Source organism: Canis aureus, chromosome 2 (assembly GCF_053574225.1).
Source record: "Canis aureus isolate CA01 chromosome 2, VMU_Caureus_v.1.0, whole genome shotgun sequence".
Classification (NCBI taxonomy): Eukaryota; Metazoa; Chordata; class Mammalia; order Carnivora; family Canidae; genus Canis; species Canis aureus.
The window spans coordinates 56,977,011-57,004,211 of NC_135612.1; the positions used below are offsets into that span (position 1 = coordinate 56,977,011).

Here is a 27,201-nt window from a genome sequence, read left to right on the forward strand (position 1 = left end):
CTCCTTGGACAGCCCTCTATTTATCCAGAAGCATCAGCAGTAATGTCTATTGTGAAGGGTGCTGAGCTAAAGCCTAACACGCTGTCACTAACTGCCTTCTATGTCTGCTGGTTCTTTTACCTTTGAGGTGTTTGCACCTGTATGGGTTTGAGCAAAGCTGAATGGTTCTGGGAGATAAAAGCATGAGAAGTTTGAGGTTCCATGACTAGAGAAAGAGGCAGTACAGAGGTGTTGCACAAGAGGATGAGGTGAGGGAAGGAGCAAAACAGCAACCACAAAACCTACAGAGAGTGGTGAGCCTAAGGAAGGCTTTGGACAGAACATTTGTAATTTAACGTGTGATTTTAAATGATTTGAAGTAGAACTTGGGACATAAACCTCTTCCTCTGTCCCTTCCATGAACTCTTTGATGGAACTAAAATTCATATGGAGGGATCCCTGGGTGGCGCAGCGGTTTGGCGCCTGCCTTTGGCCCAGGGCGCGATCCTGGACACCCGGGATCGAATCCCACGTCGGGCTCCCGGTGCATAAGCCTGCTTCTCCCTCTGCCTGTGTCTCTGCCTCATTCTCTCTCTCTCTCTCTGTGACTATCACAAACAAACAAACAAACAAAAAAATAAAATAAAATAAAATTCATATGGAGAAAATGTTTGCCTTTAATAGTATTCAAAAAGATGTTGGAGAAAACAATGATAAATAATCTGATACCATTAAAAAAATAATGACATGGATGTGATAAAATAATTATTCCAACATTGCTCACACCATGGTCACTGGGATAACTCTTTGGGCAACAGCAAGCTGTACCAAAGTCATATAAACATGTATGTCCTTGAACTCAATTCTATTTCTGGGGATTTGTCCCAAGGAAATAATTTAAAAGAAAAAATTCTGAATTTTGGAAGATATTGAATGTTAATTGCAGAATTAACTTTAATAGGGAAAACAGAAAAAGACTAGATCTCAGAAAAACAGTTAAGTAAGGAATTTTATAACCACTCTATGGAAGCTTAGGTGGTCATTAAAACGGTAATTTTTAAAGCAAAGTGGAAAATGCTTATGATATGGTATTAACTATGGAAAAGAAGGACATATCATTATATTTATACCTTAATAAGTGTGCAAGCTATGTTTGGGCCTAAACAAAGATTAGACAGGAATACAGGAAAAATAAACTAGCTGATGTGTTGAGGGGTGGAATTGTGCATCTGAGTGCTTAAGTTTTCCAAATCTTTTATTCTTTTTTTTTAAGATTTATTTATTTGTTTGAGAGACAGAGAGCAGGGATGGGGAGGGAAAAGGCAGAGGGAGAGAGAGAGAGAGAGAGAGAGAGTCTCAATCAAACTCCCTGTTGAGCATGGAGCCAGACATGGGGCTCTATCTCATGACCCTGAGATCACGACCTGAGCTGAAACCAAGAGTCAGACGTTTTACCAACTGTGTCACCCCAGAGCTCCTCAAGTCCTTTGTTCTTATTTGAATGTTGCAGAGCCCCATCTCTCCTCCCTGTCAAGGGGCTAGAGCAGCACATAGTACTCGGTCTCTGGAGGGGCTCTAAAGCCAAGGTGAGGCATGAGATTAGGTGAACATTTCTGGGGCTAGAAGAAGCGGCACCTGGCCTCTGCAGCTGGGCCAGTGTGGTTGCAAAGAGAGGAGGCAGCTCTGCAACATCAACTTTAGGAATTCAGACAAGACAGGGACTCCCGGGTGGCTCGGTGGTTGAGCATCTGTGTTCAGCTCAGGGCCTGATCCCGGTCCTGGGATCGAGTCCTGCATCAGGCTCCCTGCAGGGATCCTGCTTCTCCCCCTGCCTGTGTCTCTGCCTCTGTCTATGTGCCTCTCATGAATAAATAAATAAAATCTTTTTTTAAAAAAAGGAATCCAGACAAGACAAAATACAAATGATAACACTGTCAGAGGCAAAGTGATGGCTGGGATCTTTTAGAGGGCTCACATCTAATGGGAGAGGACCAAGTAGAACACAAATCAGAAAGGACCCCATGGCACTTGGGTTTGAGCTCCCCCAGCTAGCTTTTGGGGAGGGGGTGACCTGCTACTTTGAAGATAAAAGGCAGATTTCCCTGGCTACTCTCTGAGTTGTATCTTTTCCAGGTGAATGTATACAAGGATTACCACCTATGGCATTGCCACAAGCCAGGCATCCCTCTATAATATCCTCAGATTCCTCATTCCAGGTTACTGGGAAGATCAGCAGAGATTAAAGTGAATGGTGCACTCTCCATGCAAAGGGTAGGGGGGTTGATGTAAAACAATGTAAGCTTTCTGAGACAGACACCTGGAGTCAAAGGCTACTGGGCTGATGACTTCTAATTCAGAGAAAGAATGTTTGGGAACAGGAGCAAAAGAATATTCTAGAAGCAATGGGACACAGGTGCAGATATCTCTTTTGAGTCCCATCCAAATGTTCAGAGAATGATGGTTGCCATACTGCCAAACAAGCTTAACTCTTTCTTCTATCCTTCTTTCATCTTAAGGGAAGACAGGGCTTGCCCTTTAGGCCACTGACTGCCTGCCGACTGGAGGTGATTTTACCCCTAAAGGATATTTGGAAATGTCCGGAGGTGTTTTTGGTTGTCACAACTGGAAGGGGGTGCTATGGGCACATGGGCCAGGTTAGTGCCAAATACCTTCTAATGCAGAGGACAGGACCCCATGACAGCCCAGAATGTCAGTAGAACCCAGATTGAGAAACTTTGCTTTAGACCCATCCCACTTATTGGAATGCCCACCAACCATGGCCAAAAATAAATGATGATAATGGTGATTATGGTGGTGGTAGTGGTGATGGTGGTAATGGTGATATGGTGATGATGACAATGGTGGTGATGGTCGTACTGATGGTGATGGTGATAGTGATGGGTGATGCTGGTGGTGGTGGTGGTGGTGATCATGGTGGTGATCCTGGCGATCATGAGGATGATGGTGGTAATGATGGTGATGGTCATGGTGGTGTCATCCTGTACTTACAATGCACATGTAGTTTGCATATATTAATTCATCAGATCCTTCCTACCCAACAAGATGGGCAGAAGTTATTACTCCTATTTTGAAGGTGAGACCATATAGGTTGAGAGAGGGCAGTAATTTGTCTTAGGTCACATAGTGAGCATAAACCTAAGGCAGAACTGGTTTAGAGTCTTGATGTTTTCTAATTGTAAGCTTTTTCCACTGCATTAATTGAATTCTGTGAATATAAAAAGAAAGAAAGGCCAAATGATGCTCCTAAATCCTGAATTTGTCTCAGGCTTTACACGTTAGTGTTGGAGCCAGGATTCCTCATTCCCAGACTATTCTAAACACACACACCTATAAGACACACAGAGACTTATAGAGACTGAAGGAATATGTGTTCCTATGACTGACATCATTGTGAAGTTGGGAATTTGGTTGCTTATCTAATTCTTCTGTGCAACTTATACCAATTAGAAAGCCACATGCAAAGAGCAACATCCACTAACCTCTCTTTTCCTTGTAGTTGATACTCCATAGTAACTATGGATAACTAAAAATTTTACAGACTTATCCTCCAGAATTAAATATGAATTAAGTGTAAAGTTGGTATTTTCTTTATTTGCCAAAAAAAGACTCAGTTGTATCTTGGGCATTTGCTGGGAATTGATATGCACTAATTTTCACGAAACCTCACATCGCCAACCACATTTTTCTTGAAAAATACCAAGCATGATGCCCTCAGTCCTCCTCTCCCTGTCCCATTGTCCTCCCTTCCTTTATGAGTGTCACTGACGAAGGTTGGAAACCCAACTGCTTACTAACTGGCTGGAATCTAAAGTTGGCATTATGAAATTGGCAGAAATAAAATAATCAAGAATGGCATCCAAATAGCTGGCCCAGATGGCCAAGTTAAACCATCCAGCATTACAGAGCTACAGCATAGAGGAGTCTGAGTGAGAAATGGTGGTGAGAACTGGGGAAGTCTGGCTCAAGTGATTGTGTTGAAGGATGAACTATGGCTCTGGGTGTGTAATATGTCTCTGAATATTGTGTTGTAGTGTCTTTTAAAAAAACTGACATATAACATTATGTAAGCTTCAGCTGCACATGATGATGTGATACATTTATATATTGCAATGTGATAACCACTGCAATTTAGCTCACAGTCTTATCAACACTTGGTCTCTTTTGTCTTCTTGATGATAGCCACCATAACAGGCGTGAGGTGATGTCTCATGGTGTTTTTGATTTGCATTTCCCTGATATTCATGATATTGATCATCTTTTCGTGAACCCATTGGCCATTTCTGTATCTTCTTTTGAGCAATGTCTATTCAAATCCTTGGTCCACTTTTTAATTGGATTGTGTTTTTGTTTTTAAACTTTATGAGTTCTTTCTATATTTTGGATATTTACCTCTTAAGCACAAGTGACAAAAGCAAAAATCAACAAATGGAACTCCATCAGACAATATGAAAAGGCAACATACAGGCTGAGAGAAAATATTTGCAGATCATCTATCTGTATTACAGTGTCTTGAATCAGGGGTTGGTTATTCTGTGAGTAACAGTTATTTTAATAGGATTGTTCTTCACCCTGAAGACATTAAAATGTTACTGTTTTATTACCATTGATGAGTACTAGAATTCTAGGAGATAGGGGTGGGGTCTGGGATGGGATGAAGCTTTGGGGTACTATTGGATGTCAGCAACATCTAGTAGAGATTCAAAGGCTGCTGGGAGTGCTTCTCTTGAAATTTTTCCCTCTTCTTGGATTTGCTCTGGCAGCAGCACTCAGCCCCCTTGCAAGAAGTTCTTGCATCTCATATCTCAAACTGTTGCCCTCCTCTGCCCCTAGTGGGACTGATTCTCCTAACCTGGATGCCCTGAGAAAAACCGAAGAAGTAGACTAGCCACATGAGTAGTGTGTCCACTCTTTAGGTGGTCAGCTGTGGCCAAGGGGATGGGTGCCACAATAGGCTGCCCCCTCCAGAGTAAAAATAACCACATAGCACTTCTTCCTTGGCTTGTTAATATTCCTAGCATCTACTCATAGGAGCTTTTACTCCCCATCACAACACTAGGAGGCAATCCATGACGAAGTACTCATAAAATCATCCCTCTTCTGAGGATGCAGAACTAAGCACGGAGAAGTTAAGAGACTTGTCTGAGGGAAGTTGCGAAATTGAGATTAGAATTCAGGCAATTCTGACCCAAAGCCATGCTTTGGATCACCAGTCCACAGCAGGTCTTACTGAATGTTGGAGGGAAGAGGGTGAGAGGCTGCTCCGAAGAGTGTAGTATTCAGAGAAGAGAGGAGGAGTGGTGGGCAACCCAGTACATAACATCCCTTGTTCTTACCACGCATCACGTGAGGATGGCATCTGCTCTGTGTGGCCGCACAGGACCGGCACGCGGAGCACCTGGTGGCCAGGACAGCCTTGTAAGTGATAGAGGTCATTGTTTTTGCATCATCCGTACTTGTTCTAATTTTATTCTCTCTTGGTGTTTGAATAGCTCCTGTGAAAACTGCAAGCATCCGTGCTAAGGAGAAGTGAAAGAGCCAGCTGTGTCCAGGCTCAAACAGGGGAAACCACGTTTGAAGGTGGCGGCAGGATGTGGGAGCAGAGCCCGTACAGAGGAGATCGCGTGCAAGAGGAGCATTTGAGCTTTGGCACAAGACCACAGTTCCCCAGGTAAAGATTGACCTCTGAGTGCTCCCACTTTGGGGACCCTGCGTCTTGTCTTTTGAGGAAGCTGAGACCCCTCAGGAGATCATAGTGGGCCTTTACATGACCCCAAAGCTAACACTGGTTGGGTGCCTACCCTGGACTGCAGCAGGTCCCAGATGTAGATGTAGATGTATTTGTTTAAATGAGGGAAAAAGTAAAAGTAAAAAAGTGAAAGCCTGAGGGTAAGGCACAACCCACTTCTGAGGAGAAGGGAAGTTTGAAGCAGCCTGGAGTCCACAAGGCATCCAGAAGGGGTTCCCTGCGGCTTTCCTGAGAACTGACCCAGCCAGACTCCTGCATTTCCAGGCACAGAGGTGTTTTAAGTGCTCCAGGCAGGGGAGGCCTTTCTGTCTGCCCAGCCAGCTCTTCCCAGTGCGACTGGTGAGAACAGGAGACCTGGCTGGCCAGGGAGTGGATGGGGGTGGATGGGGTAGGAGGGGTGGCTGGACGGGGTGGGGGGTGGGGCATCTGAATTGGGGTTAGGGCCCTGCTTCTCTTCCCACTTCTTTCTCTTCCTGATCTGCCAGACCGGCTTTGTCCTGTGCTTCTCACCCGCAGTGCATTTGTACTTGGGAGGAAGGTCTTAAAAGAGAGTTACACAATTATGATTGCTTCCTCGGAGCCAGGCGGGGACGAAACTGATTTACGGGCTGCTTCCCCAGCTCGCACATTCACCGTCCTGCAGCTACACGCGACCCTGCCCAGCACCACACTCGTTTCTGAGCAGACTTCACCCCGTCCAGGAGGCTCTGGAATCTGCATACCAGAGGGATGAAAGGTAGTTTTGATTCCAGTTGTGGAAAGGAAGTGGGGAGGGCAGTTTAATATTCCTGCCAGAGTTCTCTGTAAGATCAGATTTCTGCCTTTTTTTTTTTTTTTTTTAAGAGAGGGAGTTGGGCTCACTCCACTGAAGAGTCAAGAAATGGCCATGCTAATTGCTGTTGAAAAGAAGGAGCTGCGATTCACTTTGATGTGAGGTTAATAGATCTTAGTCCTGTTTATCATTCCTTTCCATAGATCAAAACTCAGGCCGTCGCCTCCTCTGGCATTTGCACGTTTCAAGCATTGTGCTTTTCATAGAATCAGATATCACTTCCCTCAGGCTACTCCAGGTAGGAACTAAAGAGATATGAGGGGAACTTGATCTTCTTATTGTTAAATGTGTCTTGAGTGATTGAAGAAAACCACTTCCTTGGTTCACAGGTTCTGAACCGCCAGTTGAAGGCTCGGGATTACTGGGGAGATGTTGGTCGGTCGTCTACCCCTTGATTTCCTCAAGCTCTGCCACTCTTCTCTCCTTAGAAGCCTAAGTGCCCTGGCTTCCACCACCAGGCTCAGGTGAGAAATCATGAGGTTCTACCCACTGAAAAGCAAGGCTTTGATCTGTGATAGGCTTTCCTTGATCTAACTGGGTGGCTTATAAACACTGATTAAGCAGCTACTCTGTGCCAGTGCTGCCTCTGGCACAGGGAAAGTGGAGATGGATCAGATTCAGTCCCAACCCTCCCGGGATCCACATTCTGGGGGACAAACAGCTAGCCGATTAATTACAGTGCGGTGTTATAAATGCTTCATCCCAGGAGCACTAATCCTGACCTGGAGATCAGAGAAACTGTGTCTTGAAGGATGAGTAGAAGTTCTCAGATCAAAGGAATGGAGAAGGTACCTGTGAGGGACAGAGAGAGCATAAGGTGAGGAGGGGTCTGAGGGAGCTGGGGATCCTTGGGGGACGCAGGGTGGCTTCGTGTGGCAGAGGATGTAGAGAGGCAGCTCATTAGAAAGGGGAGCAGGAGATGCGTCCTGGAGGTCTAACAAATCATGCCAAGGAGTTAGGTTCCATTTTATAAGAACAGAGACCCATCAGAGCGTTTTGAGCAGAGACGTGCAGGACCATCTGTGTGAAAGCAGTGAAGGCAGGAAGACTTGTCAGAAGCTGCAGTTCGGAGGATGAATCCTGAGAACTTCAGAATGGCAGCAGAACAGAGAATAGAGATGAGGGGGAGATTCTCCAAGCATTTTGAAGATATTTTGGGGAAAACAGAGATTTAAAAAAATCTGAGTTTAAACATTAGTGTTACCACTTCCTGCCCAATTGATATCGGCCAAGACTCTATGATTCAGTTTTCTTGAGCTCTACAATATGGATAGTAAACATAATATCTGCCTCATAGATTGAATGTTGTGTGGAGGCCATGAGGGAGCTCTGCACAGACTATCAAATACAGCCAGGGCCTCAGCCACTGGGCTCTGAAGTCATTGCTGGTTTGTCCCTGGCTCTGCCTCGCTGGAGCTACTGCCAGGGTCCACAGGGGAGCTTGTTCACGGGAGACACAAGTCTTGGACATCTGACTTTGGCCTTGCTGAGTCTCACTTGGACTGGCTGGGGCCGAGAACATTTCTATGCATCCCTCCCTCTCTCCCCTTTATGTGGGTCAGAGGCTTGCATGGTTCCCACCCTTGCCCAGCGTTCCCCACTCTCCTCACAGGTGGCTTAACTAATGAAATCCTTGCGTATTCAATCCCATTCTGGCATCCACCTCTCAGAGAATCTGGACTGAGGTAAATTGTAAACTCTATCGCAGAGCAACCCAATTACCCGCAAATTGATGAATGCTCAGGCAAATTGTTCTCTATTCACAGGATGGAATATTATTCATTCATAAAAAGAAGGGAAGTACTCACACATGCTACAACATAGATTGGCCTGAAAACACAAGAAATCCATATGCTGAGTGAGAGACGTCAGCCATGTACTAAACTGTCACATTGGTATGAAATATTCAAAATAGGCAAATTCATAGAAATGGAAAGAAGACCAGCAATTGCCAGGGGCTGGGAAGAAGGGGAAATGAGGTTATTCTGGAGACTGGACATTTATTGGGAAGTTTATTTTAGCTCTAGTGGTGGCGATTGTGTCACATGCTAAGTACACTAAATACCACTGATTTGTGTACCTTAAGACGGTTAAAATGGTGAGTTTTATGTTATGTGTATGTTTTCACAACTAAAAAGCCCTCGATGCAGGTGTTAGGTACATTATTATTACAACAGGAGTTCTTCTCCATTGGCATTCCTCACCCCCAGCTCCTCGACCCTTTCTTTCCTGGCTTCCTCTCCCCACCAATCCATTGAAACTCCTTCACTAAACTTCCCAACCCCCTGGTTACTCCTCACACTGATTTTCCAGAAGAAATCTTCTCTGATGCCTCTGACAGCAATCCCTCCTCCTTTCTCCTGGTGTTGTCTCGTGCCCCCTTTTGCTCTGCTTTTGCTCCTTTCCCTATTCCTTTTAAACCTTGGAGGTCCTAGGGTTGGTCTCAATCCATGCTCAAAAAATGGTGATGGCCTCCAGAAGTACGACTCAGCCTCACTTGCTCACTTGAGTTCCAGTGTCCTCCTGGAACAGAGCTCACCGGGATACTTTCCGGCCTCGCTACCCATCCTACTGTGTCACCATTAGACATGCACTGGGTTTCTCTTTGGTCTCACCCCTCTCTCTCTCAACCTCCAAATCAACTTTGCCTAGAGTTTGTTCAAAGCTACGGACTGTTCATGTGGTTTAAGCCCACGCCGCTACACCCTCTCGGCACTGTTCCCGCTGAGATGCTCCCTGCCATTAACCTAGACTGCACAACAGCCTCTTGCTGGTCTTCATGCCTTCCCTGCCTCCTCTTTCCAAAATATCCTTTTTGTTGCTGCTAACATAATTTTCAGCAATGGAAACGTGACCACTCACTGCCCAGTATGGAATTCTTTAGGGACCCCATGTGCATCTTCTATAATAACATGACTCTGGAGTCCTGCAGGAGTCACATGGTGGCTTCTCACCCTCCCACACAGGCTGCTCTGCTCTTCCTTCTGGACCAGAGAGTCTCAGCCTGGGCTGCATATGAGATCACATGGGGAAGATGGCTGAGCACCCCTGACTGGAGATTCCAGGCTGGGGACCCAGACACTGTTTTATTTTGTTTGTTGAAGCTTCCAGATCCTGTTAATGTGCATCCAGGGGTGACCACAACCTGAACCAGCCTTACACCAGAGGTGTAGAGACCCTAGGTCCCCAAGATGCAGAGAAGAAGGAATCAAGGTAGGCAGCCTTCCATCCCCCATCCTGTCATGATGTTTTTTTTTTTTAATTTTTATTTATTTATGATAGTCACAGAGAGAGAGAGAGAGAGAGAGAGAGAGAGAGAATGAGAGAGAGAGGGGCAGAGACACAGGCAAAGGGAGAAGCAGGCTCCATGCACCGGGAGCCCGATGTGGGATTCGATCCTGGATCTCCAGGATCGCGCCCTGGGCCAAAGGCAGGTGCCAAACCGCTGCGCCACCCAGAGATCCCCTGTCATGATGTTTTAAAGACAGAGTTTACCACCAGTTGTGTAGCAAAGATTCCTGGAAACCTTCCCTGGGCCCTGCTGAGATGAAAACTTGTTTCCTCCCTACCTGCTAGAGAGGGGAGGGTGTGGAGGCTTCAGTGTATGAGTGGAACAGAGAGTCTCAGGTTCTTTAGGAGCAGCTGGGTGGCACAGGGAAGGGTGGAGGCTGACTCCAACAAGAACAACCTGTCATTTGCCACCACTCTTACCTGCCTGGCTGTGAGAGTTTGCTGGGGCTGCAGTAACAGACCGTCACGAACTAGCTGGCTTCAGTAGAAGCCAGCATTCCACGTGGGGGCACGGTTGGTTCTTTCCAAGGGCAATGAGAAAGACTCTGCCCCATGCCTCTCTCTCTCAGCCTCTGGAGGTTTGCTGGCTATGTTTGGCAGTCTTCTCTGGTAGTTCATGCCCTAGCTAGGACACATCACCCTGATCCCTGCTTTCATCGTCATGTGCAGTTCTCCCCAGACGCCTGTGTCCAGAATACCCCTTTTTATAAAGAGCCCAGTCATTGGATTAAGGGTCTAACCAACTCCGATATGACCTTCTCTTAACCAACTGCATCTGTAATGACCTTTTTTCCCAACAAGGTCACATTCTGAGATACTTGCGGTCAGGACCTCACCATCTGAATTTTGGGGGTGACACAATTTAGCAGGGAGGTCAAAGTTTTGCCTAACTGATGCCTAAGGAAGTAAGTCACCGCTCCTCTCTGTCCACCCAAAGCAACTCAGACCTGAGACAAGAAAGGAGAGAGAGAGAGAGACCACGTCTGCACCAAATCCCATCCCCAAGCTGCCTTAATTTCCTTTTAACCCCTCACACCCTGTCTCCCTCCCAGTTGCCAGTTTTAAACCTTGCTTTTATTCACCTTATTACGGGCCTAGCTACAGAGCAGATGTATCTTCTCGTCTACGATGGAGAAGCTGAACTAAAAGCCCTTTTATGGATCTGCCATTTCATTATTCAAATCTGATTTACAAGAATAGCTGGAAGAAACTGGGAGAACTCGCAGTTTAGTGAAGAGTTAAAAACAGCAAATAACATCTGGAACAGCCACCCTGAAACTAAGTCGGCTGAAGACATGGAGAACCAGTTTTCTCTTCTGACCCGCCTGCGTCTCCATCCATGTTTCCCCATCTCCAGGGCGTTGGGAAGACATCCACTGCCCTCGTGCAGGCTCTCAGCCCGGGCACAGGGACATTCTTTGTCGCGGGGTTGTCCTCTGCATTGCGGGACACCTCGCAGCATCCCCAGTCTCCTCCACGAGATGCTGGTGGTGTCCGCAGACACTGCCAAACGTCCTCTGAAGGGCACAATGGTCCCCAGTTGAGACCCACTGTCGTACAACATGCAAAAGCACCTTGCAACTCTGAAACGCTACGCGGTGTGTGGAAATATTTCAAGTGTCACGTTCCAACAGCTGAGTGGTCCGTCCTTCTTCCACATCATAGATGGCAAAATAGGGCCAGCTGCTGGATGACCTGCTTCAGGTCTCACTGCAGATCTGTCACAGCCCGTGTGCCTTAGATGATGCTGTAATCACCGAAAGCTTCTCCTCTAAGGGGTTTCCATCGTTGTCTCCCATAGGAAAGGGTGCTATTCCCGAGTCACCACCAGAGGACGTCTCCGAGGGTTCCCCATGCTCGTGCCCCTGCTTGCTGAGACCTGGAGCTCCCACAGCTCTTCATGCAGAGGCTGCTGGCCTGGGTCTCACAGACTCTCATGAGGCGCCTGGAAGACGATCATCGTGCAAACCCATGTGTTTGCAAAGGAGGCAGCCCGTCCTTCCTGGCGAGCGTTTATTTCAGGTCACGTTCTCCTTGCAGGGGCATGCACAGCTCCTCAGGGCAGATCCCCGTGCTTCAATGGCATAAAACGCAGTGTGTGAATGAGGTCCCCCTCCCCCCGTCCCCGCTGCGGTCACAGGGGCTGATCTTACTCAGTCTGCCAATCGTGGGAAGCTTAGTTAATCTCATTAAACGAAGCCAGTGCTCTCCCTTCTCCATCAAGGAATGGTTTTAATGGCCCAACAAAGGGTTCAGCCCAGTGCACCATGAATTTAAGATGATGTCCCACGTTGGGTTAACCGAACTCTCCTGCCAGCAGAGCTGATGCCATCTGCCCATTTATTGACAGCCTTGTCAGCAAAAATCTGGAGTCTGAGGGTTGGCAGGCAGCCAATTTGCCTTCCACTGTCTCTCCAGCGTCTCAGTAACAGATGTTGTGCCTCATGCCTGGAGCTGCTGTTGGCAAATTGCTGCATGCTCATGTTATTTATCAGGGGTGGAGGGAGGGCAGGAAGGGATACATGTTTTCCAGGAAGGAATTTGTATTCCTTTCCAGGTTCTTTCTCTGCAGACTTAAATTTTTTTTTTTCACTTGAAACTGACTTTTTAAAAGGTGAAGTAATCATCTTATAATTCAATACACATATATACATATATGTGTATACATATATAAATGTATATATATATTCCAACCCACGTAACCCTCCTGCCAAACCAGGAGTTATGAAAGTTACATGATCAGGGGCCACGAGCCATTCCCCTGACAATGTGCCTGTCCTCAAGAGATGCTTTTTAGTTACACTGTTCTGCAAAAGCCACTGAATTGGGAGCCTTGTTCCCGGATAACACCTGACTCATCAGGAGATCTTATCTCTCATCAGCAGACATCGATCAGGGTGTTGTGTACTGAATGAAGGCAGTCAGGCGTGACTCAGTGAAGAGGTTTGGTATGTTCCTGATAGAGGACATATTCCTGGAGATACTTTTCCCTTTAAAGGAGGAAGCAGGAGGAGAACGGGATTAAGAAACGGATTGCAGCTTCTATGCGGAGCCCGGTGCCCATGTCCTGGGCGGGCGCTCCTGTTGGGGGAGCCTTACGAAAGCCGTCTTCACGGGAGTTTCCCGGTGCGGGTTCACTCAGCAGTAACAAAGGGAGTCTTGGATCCAGGCTGGGCCCTGGGAGGCACGAGAAGCCTCATACCGCTCCTAGGTATCCACGGGCAAGCAGCAAGACGGGGGCAGCTGCTGTCTTGCGTCTGGTGCCCCCTCTGCTTCTCTGAGACAAGTGTCACTGTCTTCAGACGAGCCGGTCTCATGCACAAGTGAGACAATGGAAGCCTGATGCGTTGAGTGCAAAGCGCATGTGACGGTAAGCCCCAGACCAACTGGAGAATGCATAATTTACACGGTCGGCTCTAGCACCGACGCAGGAGTACTGCTAGTCGTGTTTGGCATTCGTATTGTGCTTTGCAGCTGGCACGCTGGCCTCAGATGCATTTTCTTATCCACTGGAAGGCTTTCTTTCCTGCCGACGTCCGGGCTGGACTCTGCATTCTGGCACTGACTTCGGCTCAGGACAATGGCTTGGTTCTGTGTTCTCAGGAATGCCCCTGAGACTGTGACAGGAGACCAGATGCTCAGGCAGCAGGGCTGACCTGGAGAAGGTCGGATCTGGAGAGGGGACCTTCAGATCAGAGATGGCTGGCATCACAGCTGGGGGCACCCCTTTCCTTAACAGATAAGGGCCACATGGACTCTAGGACAATGTTGCCTTGTGCACCCCCTCCCCCACCAAAGTGGGGGGCTTTAGAGCACAACTGAGGGTGAGGCCATGGGGGATGAGCAGAGGCTACTGTTGACTCCAGGGACTCTGGTGGCACCGGGGGCTGTGTGCAAAGAGCAGGGACAGGCATCTTTGCCACCGAGGAAGTAGCCTCTTCCACTCACACCCTTTTAATCTACCAAATACCCACTGTTCCCAGTATGGTGAAGCATTAGAGGATGCATTTTTGGTTTATGGAAGCAGCTGCTGGCCAGGCTGGGAACCTGGGGCTGTGTGGCCTTGTCTGTCCAGTCTTTGTGAGCTTTGGGGAAGGGTCTCCAGGACACTGGGCAAACCAGTGACCAGACCTGGCTGTTGCCCTACCTGGGCCTCCCAGGAGACTGAACAGTATGGTTTCTGTGGCTTCCTCCATCTCAGCCTCTGCTAGACTCTGCCTCTACTCCCTTGGCAGCAGGTAGGAGTGACCCTCTCCCCGGACCCCAAGCCAGAGCCACCAGCACTTCATTCTCTATTCAACCCCCTAGCACTCATCTTTCTGCACCTTAATACCTGCTCTGAGAAGCAGGAGTTGCCTGGCAGGCAGCCAGTGACCCCTTTTCTGCTCCCCTTCCTCTCCTGTTCCACCTGCCAGGGCAGGAAGGGCTGTGGACCCTGCCCCTGTATTAGGGATCCTCTCTTCATTCTCTGTATGGTGCCAAATGGCTCCCTGCAGGGACACATCCCAACATGTACCAAACCAACAACCTCCCACGACCTGGCATTGATAGTGAATGAGGGAGGAGCACCTGGGTGGCTCAGTCAGTGAAGCATCTGCCTTCAGCTCAGGTCATGATCCTGGGGTCCTGGGATGAGTCCTGCATCAGGCTCCCTGCTGAGCAGGGAGTCTGCTTCTCCCTTTGTCTCTGCCCACAACCACCACCACCCCTGCCCCTATGCCTGTGTTCTCTCTCTTGCTCTTTCTCTCATAAATAAATAAATAAATAAATAAATAAATAAATAAATAAATAAAATCTTTAAAAAGAAAAAAAGAAAGTAAACGAGGGAAACAATTCAAGTTAACTTGATGCCAGTGCAAATTAACTTGAAGCCCTGGGGATGGTGAGGGTCGCCCCATTTGGAAAGGGCACTGATGCTCAGGCCCCATGTGCTAATGTCACATCTCCCAAGTTTTCAAGAAAAGCCACACATTCTAACTTTTGTATGAAATCCTTGGAATTTTCACAGACTGGTAACATATCCCAAGTTTTCTTAAGCACCAAACAAACCATGTCTGCTGGTGTGTGAGGCCTGGGGCTGTCTGTGTGATGGCTGCCCTAAATGTGTGGGAATAAAGCTATAAACAAGCCCCTTTGGAGGCTGGTTGAGGTCATGGAACTGTGCATGGTAGCTCCATTCAAGGAATTCCTTCTCAAGGGTTCTGAGCTCCTCTGGGGGTCTCATCTTGTCTGTGTTCTTGGGGGACAGCTGAGGCCTTTCAGTCCAGCAACCAACAGAAGGAAACCAATTCGTGGATAAAGAGACTGTTCTCGGCCCAGCCTTGCCCAGGTTGGATATATGATCTAAGTGTATTTGTTTTCTCTGCTGCATAACAAATTACCATAAACTTTGAGGCTTAAAACAATGCAGGTTTGCTGTTGTACAGCCTGGAGTCAGTGGCATGGCACAGGTTAGCTGGGTGCACAGCTCAGAGTCTCAGCAGCACTTGGCTAGGGCTCAGGGTCCTCTTCCAAGGTCACTCAGGTGGTTGGCAAAATTCATTTCCTTGTGGCTGTAGGACTGAGGTCCTCAGCTCCTTTAAGAAAGGTCTCTGCCATGTGGTCCTGTCTGCAACATGGCGGTGTTTCTTCAGGGTGGATCAGAGAATCTCTCTTTCTTTGAATCTCCAATTTCATTTAGGACTCAACTGATTGGGACAGACCCACCCAGGGTAATCTCCCTTTGAATTAAGTCAAAATCAACTGATTAGAGACCTTCATTATATCTAAGAGATTCCTTTGCCTTGCCCTCACCCACATATAGCACAGTTCAACCACAAAAGTGATGCGCATCATGTGAACAGTCCCCCCACCCTCAGAGGAGAGGATTAAAGAGTCATATCCACCAGGCGGCAGGAATGTGGGGGACTGTGTCAGAATTCTGCCTATCATAGTTGGAAAGACTTTTCTCTCTAATTTTAATTATCCATTAAGTTAAAACTAGGCTAGATGACTTTTTTACATCAGCTTTTTAGATCTAAGATGTGATAGTGTGATCTCGAAGAATACATTGGACTATAATATGCTCCCTTGGAAGAGCCACAGAGATGAACTGGGGTTGGCAAGGTAATTCTAAAACAAATCTGGTGTTTCATTCAACCCTGGGTTTGCTCAGTTCTTGGACAGATGAAATCTAAGGCACATAAAAGGTTCATGAATAACGAGGCATTAGAGCCTTCTCCTCAGTTGTATTGATCCAGATCATTAAGAGTTGGTTTTTCACAGAGATTCAACTGAATCATAAACCTGATTGCTTCCGGATCAGTGTTGGTGTGATGAGAGTGAACACTTTCATGAGAAAGTCGGCACCATTTTGAAGACTCAAGTCCCCTCCTTGTGCATCTCACCCTCCTGAAAGAAGGAGTGAAGGCTGCGGCACCAGGGGAATCACTTGTCCTGTCTCTGCTTTTTGCTGGGCACTCTCTCCCTGCCCTACCCATCTCTCTGGTTGCTCAGGGGGAGAGATACACTTACACTCTGGCAACAGCTTGGAAGAGATACACTTCCACTCGTGTGCAAGACCTCCAGACCACAGAAACATCAAGGGAGGAGGGGGAAAGCAGTGCTGTCTGACTCTAGAGAAGAGAGTATGCATTAATGTTGGCATCCTCAGAAAGACGGGCTCACATGTGCTGAAGAACAATCAATCTACCAGCAGCCAAATTTCTCTATGAAATCCACAGAAGCTCATTTCTTAAGAATCAGGCAAGCCTGGGACTCCTGCTCTCTGCTGTTCAAGAGCAAAAGAGGGGAAAGCCTTGCTGAAGCCTGCAGCCAGTCTGTGAGGAACACTGATCTTTCAATATTTCTATTTCTACAAGGATGTCCTAAAGATTTAGGAAAGTCCATCTCTCTAAAATCTGCAGGCTAGTGTGAAGACCTTTTGTGATAGAAAGGAAAGTTTGGGAATCTTCTAGAAAGGCTTGCTAACCTCATAAAGAAAAATGCTCTTTTGAGAATTTTAAAAAATACAGGATTGGCTGCTCTTTCCTTCCACCATATTTGACTATGGCTCATCCTGAGTTTGTTGGGAACTACATATAGTTTGTATAGGAAAGTTACCTGATGGGCTCTTTAGTTAATCAGGAAAATGTTCCAGATTTGAAAAAGCAAGGAAACAAACCTGAAAACACAGAACAAAAAATCAACAGGTACAATAACAAAACCCTCTTTTTCCTCCCAAACTCTCATCCCATCTTCTGTCCTAAGGAGGGCCCTTAAACCAAGTCCAGTGTTTGAGGTTGGCAGCAAATCTTTGCCAAGATGCTTTTGACATCAGTGAAATCAGAGGATATGACTTACTGGCCTAAATCTTCTCCAAGGACAAGTTAATTAACAGTCTTACTATATACTCTGTAATTATAAGTTTTGCCTAAGTCTCAAAATTTTAAGTATATAAAGATATATTTAATCAGTTTGGTGCATTAGCATTTAACGGAGAGCAGCTCTCTTCTGATGGACTGAGCACCAGATAAGTTAGCGAAGCTGCTCTGTTTCCAGGTTTCCTTGGAAGCGGATTCTGTGTGCACTGTGATGCTGCAGGCTCCACCTGAACCATCCCTGGCCTCGTTTCCAATAACTATAAAAGAAAGGGAGTTGAATTTGACTGTCTGTTTTTAAACTCTGCTCCCTGGTGTCTTAGGGCTCTATGGAGATGATCAGAAGCCCACAATTGAGGAAGGGGGAATGAGGGAAACGGCAAAGTCTTTGTCCATTTGGGCTGCTATAGCAACATGCCACACACCTGTTGGCTTGTAAGCCACAGAAATTTTCTCCTCGTGGTCCTGGAGACCAGAAGCTTGGGGTCAAGGTGCCAGACTATTGGGTAAGAGCTCTTTCTTGGCTCACAGATGTCTATTTTTACCCTCATATGGCAGAAGGGGCAAGGGAGCTTTTTCACAAGGATGCTAATCCCATCATCAGGGCTCCGCTCTCATCATCGAATCACCCACAAAGGCCCTCCTCCTAATACCATCACCTTTGGGGGTAGGTTTCAACCTATGAATTTTAGGGGGACACAAACAGACCACAGCAGGTGGATATTTTAGTTTAGAAAATGCTTTACGCCTCTTTCTATAGGAGGAATTGCATTGACGTTGGGTGTGGCCTTATAATTTGCCTTGTCTGGTGGGCTTTGTGTGGAAGTACCTGTGTGCCCATTGCCAGTTATGGGAAGAGACTTTAAGAGGTGTCTCATGTCTCTCGTTTAGCCTCTTACCTTGATGCTCTGTACCATGAGGACATTATGTCCCGGGTAGGAGGTGCTCCTTCAGTCTAGTCTGACAGTGAGAACACATGGAGAGCAAAATTCTAAACCTATCTTCCTACTTGGAACCGATCCCTGGCAGCCACCCCGCAGACCTGTGAGCAAGAACTAAACACTTGTGGTTGTTACACAGAATTGCTACTGCAAAATCTGCTCTTACAGGGATCCCATGAGCTGCCTCTATGTCCCCAAGTCTACGTTCAAGTACTGAAACTCTACCATTACTGTTGTACATATCAGCTTCCTCCTAAGAACTTATGTGAAGGAAGGAAACTTCTGCTAAACATCCCAAACAAAACACCAGCTGCATTACATTATTTTTTGAAGCTTTTCTTGACTCATGATTTTAATATTTTGTCATTTTAAAAATATACATTTCTGATCATGGTTAATTTTTATTTCTACTGTTGCAAAATAAACAATAAAATAAAACCTAGACTTCAGCAAGTTAAAGAAATCATGATGTTGAAGACTGTCTCTAACATTTTAGGTTCTTATTTTTATCACCACTTTCCAGAAATTAAATTGACAAAATCATGTAGGTATCAGTTCAGCCAGGTGGTTCATGGTAGACTTGGTTTTCTTAAATGCTTCTTCCAGCTCTGATGTTAGCAGTCGATATATTGTCATCTGGTCCAGAAGGAGTTTTCTACAGATCTGGAGAGCAGAACAAGAGCTTGGAGATAGCTCAAGGTTGGTCACGTGTACAGTGTGCAGTGAAGTCTGACCCTGAAGCAGGCAGCCCACAGCAGTGGCAGCGTCCCAGCCCGGCCCCCATGGGAAGCGGCCAAGTCCTGGCGTTAACGCCCTGCTCCTCATTCCCTCCCCAGCTGGCAGTCTGTCCTGCCAGCAGACCTTGTGCAGGGTGGACTTTTCTGACCCATTATTCCCTCCTCAAAAGTTAACCTTTCTGTGTCCTATTTAATCAGGGTCCTGAAAGCTGCAATCATATCTAATAAATAAATTGAGGCCAAGCTTTTAAAGGCAATGCCAGGTTGAGATGTTCACTTCTCCTGAATAGTCTCCTAGGATTTTCCAGCATTTTGGTCCAAAGAAATGAATGATGCTGTGTGTTTCAGATATCATGGGAAGTCTGTGTTTAGATCTGTGTACCAATTTCAAGCACTGGCTCTGGTGGGTCACCTGCATGCCTGATGCCACCCTCCTCTTCCCCCAGCCTCTGCGAGGCCATTCACTTGCGAGGACGTGCTCCACAGACAGCTTGCTCTGCAAGTTACTGCCTAAAAATACTCCCGCTCTGTGGCCGATCAGTTCCTCTCAAATGACCCCAGTTACCTCATCAGTGAAAAGAATAGATTGGACGAGACAAGAGTTTTTTTTTCCTTTGCTACTTCCCTATCTCACGTAAGCCCATTCGTTTTTTAAGCATGTTCTTAAATTATTATAGTAATTATATTTTGAAAATATAAATATGCACAAGGAATTATTTAATGGATCCTTTGCATCCACTAGTTAGTTTGAACAGATGTTGATTTATGTCTTCATATTTGCTCTGGGTCTTTCTTATTTAAGTCACAAACTGGTTCTCAAAATGTTAAAAAAATATGAGAAAATGGCCCTTTTATTATTTTTTGTTTTTGTTTTTGTTTTTTAAATGGCCCTTTTAAAATCAAGGAATTATGGTAGGTTAAGGAGGCAATCAAATATACATTAATAAGTAATGAAAATTAGAACATTGCCTGTGAAAATCAGTGGAAGCGTGCCGAATCTATAATCAGAAAAAAATAATGTTAAATGCTTTCTTCATTTACCAGGAAGAAAATACACTCTAGGAAAGCAAACGAATAATCAAAGAGCTATGAGGAGAGGAATTGATGCAGATAAACCCAGAAATAAGCAAATCAGGGAAGGGATAACACATGTCCTAGGAAGAGATTATATAAAATGAATGAACTCATCCTGAGTATTAAAAAATGTGGGCACCTGCCCAGGTATGAAGCAACTCAAATGGTGATCCCAATATCTACCAAAGATAAGAGCCAAAAGCTGGTGGTATAGCAGGGAGCACAGTTGCCTGCCGGAGCTAAGAACCCAGACACACTTGTTGCAAAGCAAATTCATAGCATTCATATATATGTAATACAGCCTTATTGGGTTCAAGAATGTGTTAAAAGAACAATGCATGACCAAGAAGGGATTCATCCATAAACGGAAGCCAAATCCTTAGGGAATATATTAATAAATATGTAACAATAGATAATGTAAGAAAAACAATTGTCTCAAGGTATTCTCAAAATGTATTTAACATCACATGGATGAACTAGGATGATAGTCAGCTAAAGGAAAGAAGCCAACCAGAAAGGACAAATACCGTTATGATTCCACATAACTGAGGTACCTAGAGCAGTCAAATTCAGAGACAGGAAGTAGCATGGTGGTTGCAGGTGGGGGGTGGGGGGCTGGAGGGTGGGTGAGGGTTCTTGTTTAATGGGGACAGGGTTTCAGTTTTGCAAGATGAGTAGAATTCTGGGGAAGGGTTGCACAACCATGTGGATGTGCTTAATGCTACTGAACTGTACACTTCAAAATAGTTATGATGATAAATATTATGTTTTGTGTATTTTACTGTAATTACAAAAACTGAAGAATAAATTCGAAAGTCAGTTTTAATGGAAACTTACAAAAAGCATATACCATCAATTTCTGGCCCCAATCTATATATAATTAATTAACTTGTCCTAAAGACTCTGAAAACAATAGCTATTAAAATAAGGGTTCATTTTACATCTGCTGGGTTCCTGGAAATCAGAAAAAAATAGGTGAAACCTATTTCATAGAATTTTTCAATTTGCAAAGGATAACAGAGTTGTTTTTTTTTGTCTGATTTCTTTCTTACTAAGAGCATCTATTTATTACTTTTTTCAGAGAATGGAAATTCTCTTTCTACTTCTCACATGTGTTAAATGTACTTTGTGATCAAAACAAATCTTTAAGCATGCCTAGACCCTGTATTACAATGTGCATTGTTGGTTTAAACAATGTAGATTTTCATGTATGTTTTATCAATTCTGCTCTAGCCATTGTATAGTTTCGATTCTTCTCACCTCTTTTTTGTTTGTTTTTGTGTATTTGCTGTCAAAAACTCAGATTGGTGCATTTGAGTAATTCATTATAATTACATTTTTTTTCTTCTTCTTCTAAGAGTTTTTCAATTTTTAAGCCAATTACTGTTATAAAAATGTTCAACACTCTTATTTCTTTGGTATGTATCATGTGTTTACCAACCTGTCTCTGTAGGTTGGCAGAGATGGGACAAAGAGTACCACTGGAGGTGCTGCGGCCTAAGGAGCCACCAGCCAATGGACCTGGGCATCTGACCTCCCTGGAGTGCAAGATCCCTCACTCAGCTTTCGGGCAGCAGCACCCTGGGAAGAGTACTCAGTGTGACCCCACCACACACCTGGTGTGGAGGTGAGGGTAAGCAGACATAACACACACACCCAAGCGAGAGGCTTGGAGACAATGGTCTGCCTCAGGCGGAGCCCATCCATAGGCCTCAGGCTATAGCATCAGGCATGCTAAAAGTAAGCCAGTGAAGCACCGGCTCACCCCCTACAAGCATCTTCTACATGATTTCTGAACAAAGAGTTGTCAGGAATAGATCCTCTCTTTTCCTCCTTCAAGAAAAACAAACAGTTAAAAACAGGGTTTCAATGGGAAAAGAATCTGCACCAATCCAGTTCAAGATGGTGATTGAACTCATCTTTAATTCCCTATCCTCTCATTTTCCCAATATAACCCAAAATCTATGTCAATGTTGGAAAATAGGGAAGAGTTCCCTATCCTTCTTGAATGGTATGCCTTCCCATCCTTCAAGAAATTCCAATCAGACCATGGTTCAAGGGATGGAAAGTGGACAAAGTGCCATCAGAACTTCCAAAAAAAGTCTCTTTGAGATTGGGAAAGGCAAGGCTTGAGGTGCTAGCCATGGGGTAGTTAGTTGAGGCCAGGTCAACACCAGGAGTGGCCTTAGGGAGTGGATTGATTTGGGCAAACGGAGCCACTGACCATGGCACTCCATCCTGGAATCCAAGGGGTAAGGATGGTGTGTAAAATATGGGAGAAGAAGATGCGGGGGGGGGGGCATGCCACCACCCATGTTAGGCTGCCACTCCAAAGAGATGAAGAAATGACCGACCAGCATGGGCATGCTAATCACAGGTCCCTATGAGCTCCCCTCCTGAGCTTTTGCCTGCTTTGGATAAATAAGATTAGTTCCTGAAGGTGTCGTGTTTCTCTTTTTGAGGGTATTTGTGATTTAGGGAATAGATTTATTCTTTTTTGACCCCAGATATCCTCTCCATGTTTATTCATTTTGTTTTCTTCAGTTTCAATCTCCTGATCTTTGTTGAGAGCCAAGTGGCTTTTTATTTCTATGGAAAGAAATGATCTTTTTACTCGTGGAAACATGAGTCATCATGCCTCCTCATTTGAAAACTTTCTTTTCTTGAGAAGTTGCCAACATCAAGGGTGCACACTCATTCGTTTCTCTAGGGATCCCTATCAGGATTGTTTTCTGCATCCATTATTTCTTTAAATGGAAGCATGATACTCTGCCGCCTGTGATTTTAAGCAAAATTAAGGCCTAATGGATGGCTTACCATATCATGCTGCATTTCCAGAGATTCCATTTACAATGATATCAGGCGCACCCAGATGAATGGTTTCACCCTTCAATGGAAACTGGGAAAAGCAGAGCCGAGTTGACTTTTAGATAAATATTAATAGCAATTGCTCAAAAACAAAGACCAGGAAACAATGCTCAAATACTTGTCTTTACTGAAACACTTACATTATGTAGCACTTGAAAATCCATGCTCATTTTTAAGTGAACACACTAATCTCTTAAGGAATGAGAGAAGTGTCATGAATTTAGGGAATGAGAATAATTTAGACTTGGCTTTATCATCCAGACTAAGGAGTAGACCAGTAAATGAATTCATAGGACCTTGATCTATTAGAGGGTGCTGAACCACCCCACGATAGATCCTAGCATGGGCTAGTTACTGTTTATATTCTGTTATGTTAATGTTCACATTTGTGATCATCCCCCCTTGAGTGCCAGGGGCAGGGGCTATGACTTGCCTCAGACCAATAGACTATGGTAAAAGTAACAGGACATCACACCTGCCATGTTGCAGTGTGTGTGTGTGTGTGTGTGTGTGTGTGTGTGTGTATAAGAGTGACTCTCTTTTGCTATTTTGGAACAAGTAAGCCTCCATGCTGTGAGAAGGACTATGGAGACAGGCCACTTGGTGCCAAACTGCAAGCAGCCTCTAGGCCATGAAAGAGTCCCATGGTCAACAGTCAGCAAGCCAACAGAGACCTCAGTCCTACAGCCAGGAGATGAATTCTGCCAACAGCCCGAGGGATCTCCCAAGTGGCTCTTTCCTCTGTCCAGCCTCTGGTGGGACCCCAGTCCTGGCTGACCCTTAGCTTACCACCCAGAGTTCAATGAAGCTGTGCCTGGATTTCTAGCCCACAGAAGACCATGACATAATAAATGCACGTTGCTTTAAGCTTCTGGGCTACTGGTAATTTGCTGTGCAGCCATGGAAAACCAATACAACGTGGAACATGTGACACAGGTGGAGAAAGTTGTATTTGCTCAGAGTCCATGCAAAGGGCAGTAACAAGTGTGGTGGGAAGAAATAATGTCATGAGCCACTTAGGTTTGGGGTTAGACTCTTCAGAAGCAAGCTAATTGATTGTCTCATAAGGTGCATAGGCCTAAAATCGGAACTAAATGATTCAGAACAATCAAGAGCATGCTTATTGCCTGCTATCTACAGACTTCTCTCCCCTTCTCCTACAGTGCTCAGATCCTAAATAAATGGATGTAAGCAGATATTTGAAGAGCTTTATTTCTAAAGGGCGACAAAATGTTAATTTCCCTGGGGCCACCCACATATTTTGGTCTGGCTAAATCTATTATTAAGGTTGCAAGATACATTAAAAAGATACCTGAACTTGGCAATCAAAGACTCCGCTCAGGAGTCTGCCCAGGTCACAAAGATCCCGTTTCCCAAAGGGCTAGGGTGGCTGGAGGAAAGCCTGTGTCTCACTGAAAGAGGTTCCATGGGCTTTCTAAGATTATATCTCTGGGAACCTCTCTTAAACAGAGAGCTTTCTCTACGCACTAACGTTTTCTAGTAGGATATCTGAGAAGGACTACACTATGTTTTTTGTTGCCTATAGAAAACAGAAGAGGTTTAATTATGAAATACTGAAGTGGCTGGCTGATTTTCCTGAAGGCATGGAGTCTCTTTCCCCATGGAGCACTGAATCATGTGCTTTGAACAACTGCCTTCTCTTAGCCTGTCCAGAACAATTCTTTCTTACTGGCCTGAATTTCTTTCTATATTTGTCTGTAGTCTTTTGTTTTACATTGCAATAATATACCTCTGTGGGCAGTACAACTTAATCAGGACAGATATAAAATGTAAAGTTCCCATTTATATCCTATACTTTCAGTGAATCTCAGTGTCTCCCCTGAGAGGAGAGGAGACCCCTCCCCTCCGCTGTATCCAGAGGTAACCATGATTAAAGTGTGTGTTTGTGTGTGTGTGAGTGTGTGTCTACACACGGAGAGGTTTTATCTGTAAAAGTGGGAGCATTATGTATATATATTGCAGAGCAACTTCTTAATCATTCAAAGAAATGTCTCAGAAATCCCATTGTCAGTTCAGATGTCCACGTCATTCTATTTAGTAACTGTAGAATACATTGTTTTAAGAATACATCAATATTTATATCACAATTTCTTTATTGTTGGGCATTCAGCTTTTTTCTGATTTTCTCCAATACAGAAATAGGAAATCTTTATATATCTTTATACACATATGCATATATTTTTGAGGATAGTTTCCTTAGTTGAATTGTTGGGTCAGTAGGATACATACATTTTACCTTTTGAGAGACAGCTGCTAAATTGATCTCCATGAAAACTGTACCAATATACACTCACTCATTAAAGTATGAAGGTACCCATTTCCCATATGCTCAACTACAGTGGATGTGACAAATCTTTTAAAATGTTGCCAGCCTGGGTGAAAAATGAAATCAGCAACTTACATTCTTTGTCTTCAGCCTCTCTTTCTTAAGTTTCCCAGCTGGACGATGAACTTTCCGTCCTCTTCTCTCCTGCTCTGAAGAGAAGAGGTTTGATGTAATGCTCATGTGTAAATTTACATTTAAATTATGTTACTAGATTTCCCAATTTTGAATCATTCTTGTATTCTGAGGGGAGACACTTGGCAATATTTTTAATTTGCTACTGGATTTTGTTCGATAGCATTTTATTTAGAATATTTATAGTCATAAGAGAAGCAGTTTACAATCTTCCTCTTTCAGTTATTCTTGTCTGGTTTTGGTTTTGTTATAAGGGTTTTGCTAGATCCGTAAACTGAATTGGGGGAATTTCCCATTCTTTTCTGTGCTGTGGAACACCTTATTTGCATAGGAATTTTCAGTACCCTAGAAAGTTTTATTGAAATTGATGGTCATACTTTCCAATCTATGTGCCTCTAGGGTGGAAAATTTAAAATGGAGACAAAGCCTTTATCACATAGTTATGGATAAAAACAGAAATATCAAATTAAGTTGAACTCCTATCATGACCAGGTATACACATACGTAGAACTGCAATCTGTTAACAAGACAACATATAAAATCTTTCCCGCTTGTATCAGTAGAAGGAATTGGAAAAGAAACTTCGTAAAATTCACCATGAGGGAAAAAATAAAAAGGCTTGAGAAGTAGCTGAACTGGGCTGGCCATGAAGCTCATTGGATGGTGTTGATCTCTTTTAATCACAAAGACAATATAGAAGTTCTGTTCAGCTGGGTCATTGTGCACTTCAACTTCTCAGCTTGACTTAGAATTTTTAAGCACGGTTCACTTTGTCATGAAATGTTCTCTTCCCAGAGGACTCACAAACTAAGGTATCATTTTACTTTGCAAATATGCAAAGAGTTTTTAGCACGGGGTCTGGTTCATGGTAGGTATTCAATAAAAGTTGGTTTTCCTTCTCCCAGACTCATTAAAAAATGTTGCTTCATTTAAATGTATATGCTTCTGTTCTCTTGGAAAGAAAGGTGGCAGGTAGGGGTGTTATTTAACTTAGTAGCTGGAAATGAATGCCAGCTGTGTGACCTTCAGATGCAATCAGAATTTCAGGGTCTCAACTAAATCTGGAAGTAAAAAAAAAAAAAAAATTTTTTTTTTTTTTTTTTGTAAAGGCACAGCAAATCCAGTCAGCCAAACCTCATCCTTGGAAACAGTTGGATTTTCAATCAACTTCCATATGTATCTGAAAATCTTTTCCTTACAATATGGCAATTTACAAACCCAAGATGTATAGAGGTAGGCAAGCATGACTAACCCTGGGGTTTCAAAAATAATTAATGGATCAACCTTCTGCTTGCAAAAATTTCAACTTTGGCATCTAGATCAGAACAATTCTTACTATATCGCACATACAACAAAATCATTCTTTCTACTTTCACAGATCATTCCATACATTCTTTCCATGTTCTGGCACAATTCACTAGTTCTAATATAAGTCAAGCCTTGTACTTCATTTTAATTCCATAACCTGGAGATCTGTTGTTTGAAGGATGGCTGGGTTAAAATCAGCACATGTAGAATGGGGTTCCAACGTGCCAAACATCTGTTGGATGTGAACATATTTCAGATGGTTTTCATACAGCTAGATGTTTAATATCACACAGAAACAGACACTCTGTGATCAGAATCCCTATGTAATAGCTGCAGATAGCTATAGATAAACACATTGTCTCTGAGCTTCCCATTGGGAATTATACATATATGGCAGACGTCTCTAGTTGTCTACCCAATTTGTGCTGTCTCTTTCTTCCTTATTAACAGGAGGCCAATTTTGTGATACATTCAGTTAAAATACTAATTTTTCCAATTTGCAATGAAGCTAGGGATGACCTCATGATAGAATTTTGGATAATAAGATAGAAGCAGAATAGAATTTTG

The 27,201-nt window shown here is 44.4% G+C and overlaps 2 long non-coding RNA genes across 3 annotated transcripts in view; one reads left to right on the forward strand and one right to left on the reverse strand.

The window, feature by feature from the left end:
- LOC144298884 (uncharacterized) overlaps positions 1 to 22,487 on the forward strand; it is a 31,122-nt gene extending 8,635 nt beyond the window's left edge. Inside the window, exons 4-10 of one of the 2 annotated variants that reach the window (XR_013365758.1) lie at positions 5,490 to 5,668; positions 6,263 to 6,482; positions 6,722 to 6,816; positions 6,908 to 7,042; positions 7,285 to 7,395; positions 9,683 to 9,791; positions 16,134 to 22,487. This is a non-coding gene — a long non-coding RNA (uncharacterized LOC144298884). The remainder of the gene's footprint in view (positions 1 to 5,489; positions 5,669 to 6,262; positions 6,483 to 6,721; positions 6,817 to 6,907; positions 7,043 to 7,284; positions 7,396 to 9,682; positions 9,792 to 16,133) is intronic. The other variant, XR_013365759.1, reaches the window with a different exon arrangement.
- LOC144298896 (uncharacterized) lies at positions 18,468 to 25,559 on the reverse strand. Its single transcript, XR_013365760.1, has 3 exons — positions 25,270 to 25,559; positions 22,797 to 22,878; positions 18,468 to 18,831 (listed from the first exon to the last, which is right to left on the reverse strand). It is a non-coding gene; the product is annotated as an uncharacterized LOC144298896 (long non-coding RNA).
- Positions 25,560 to 27,201: the final 1,642 nt, after the last annotated feature.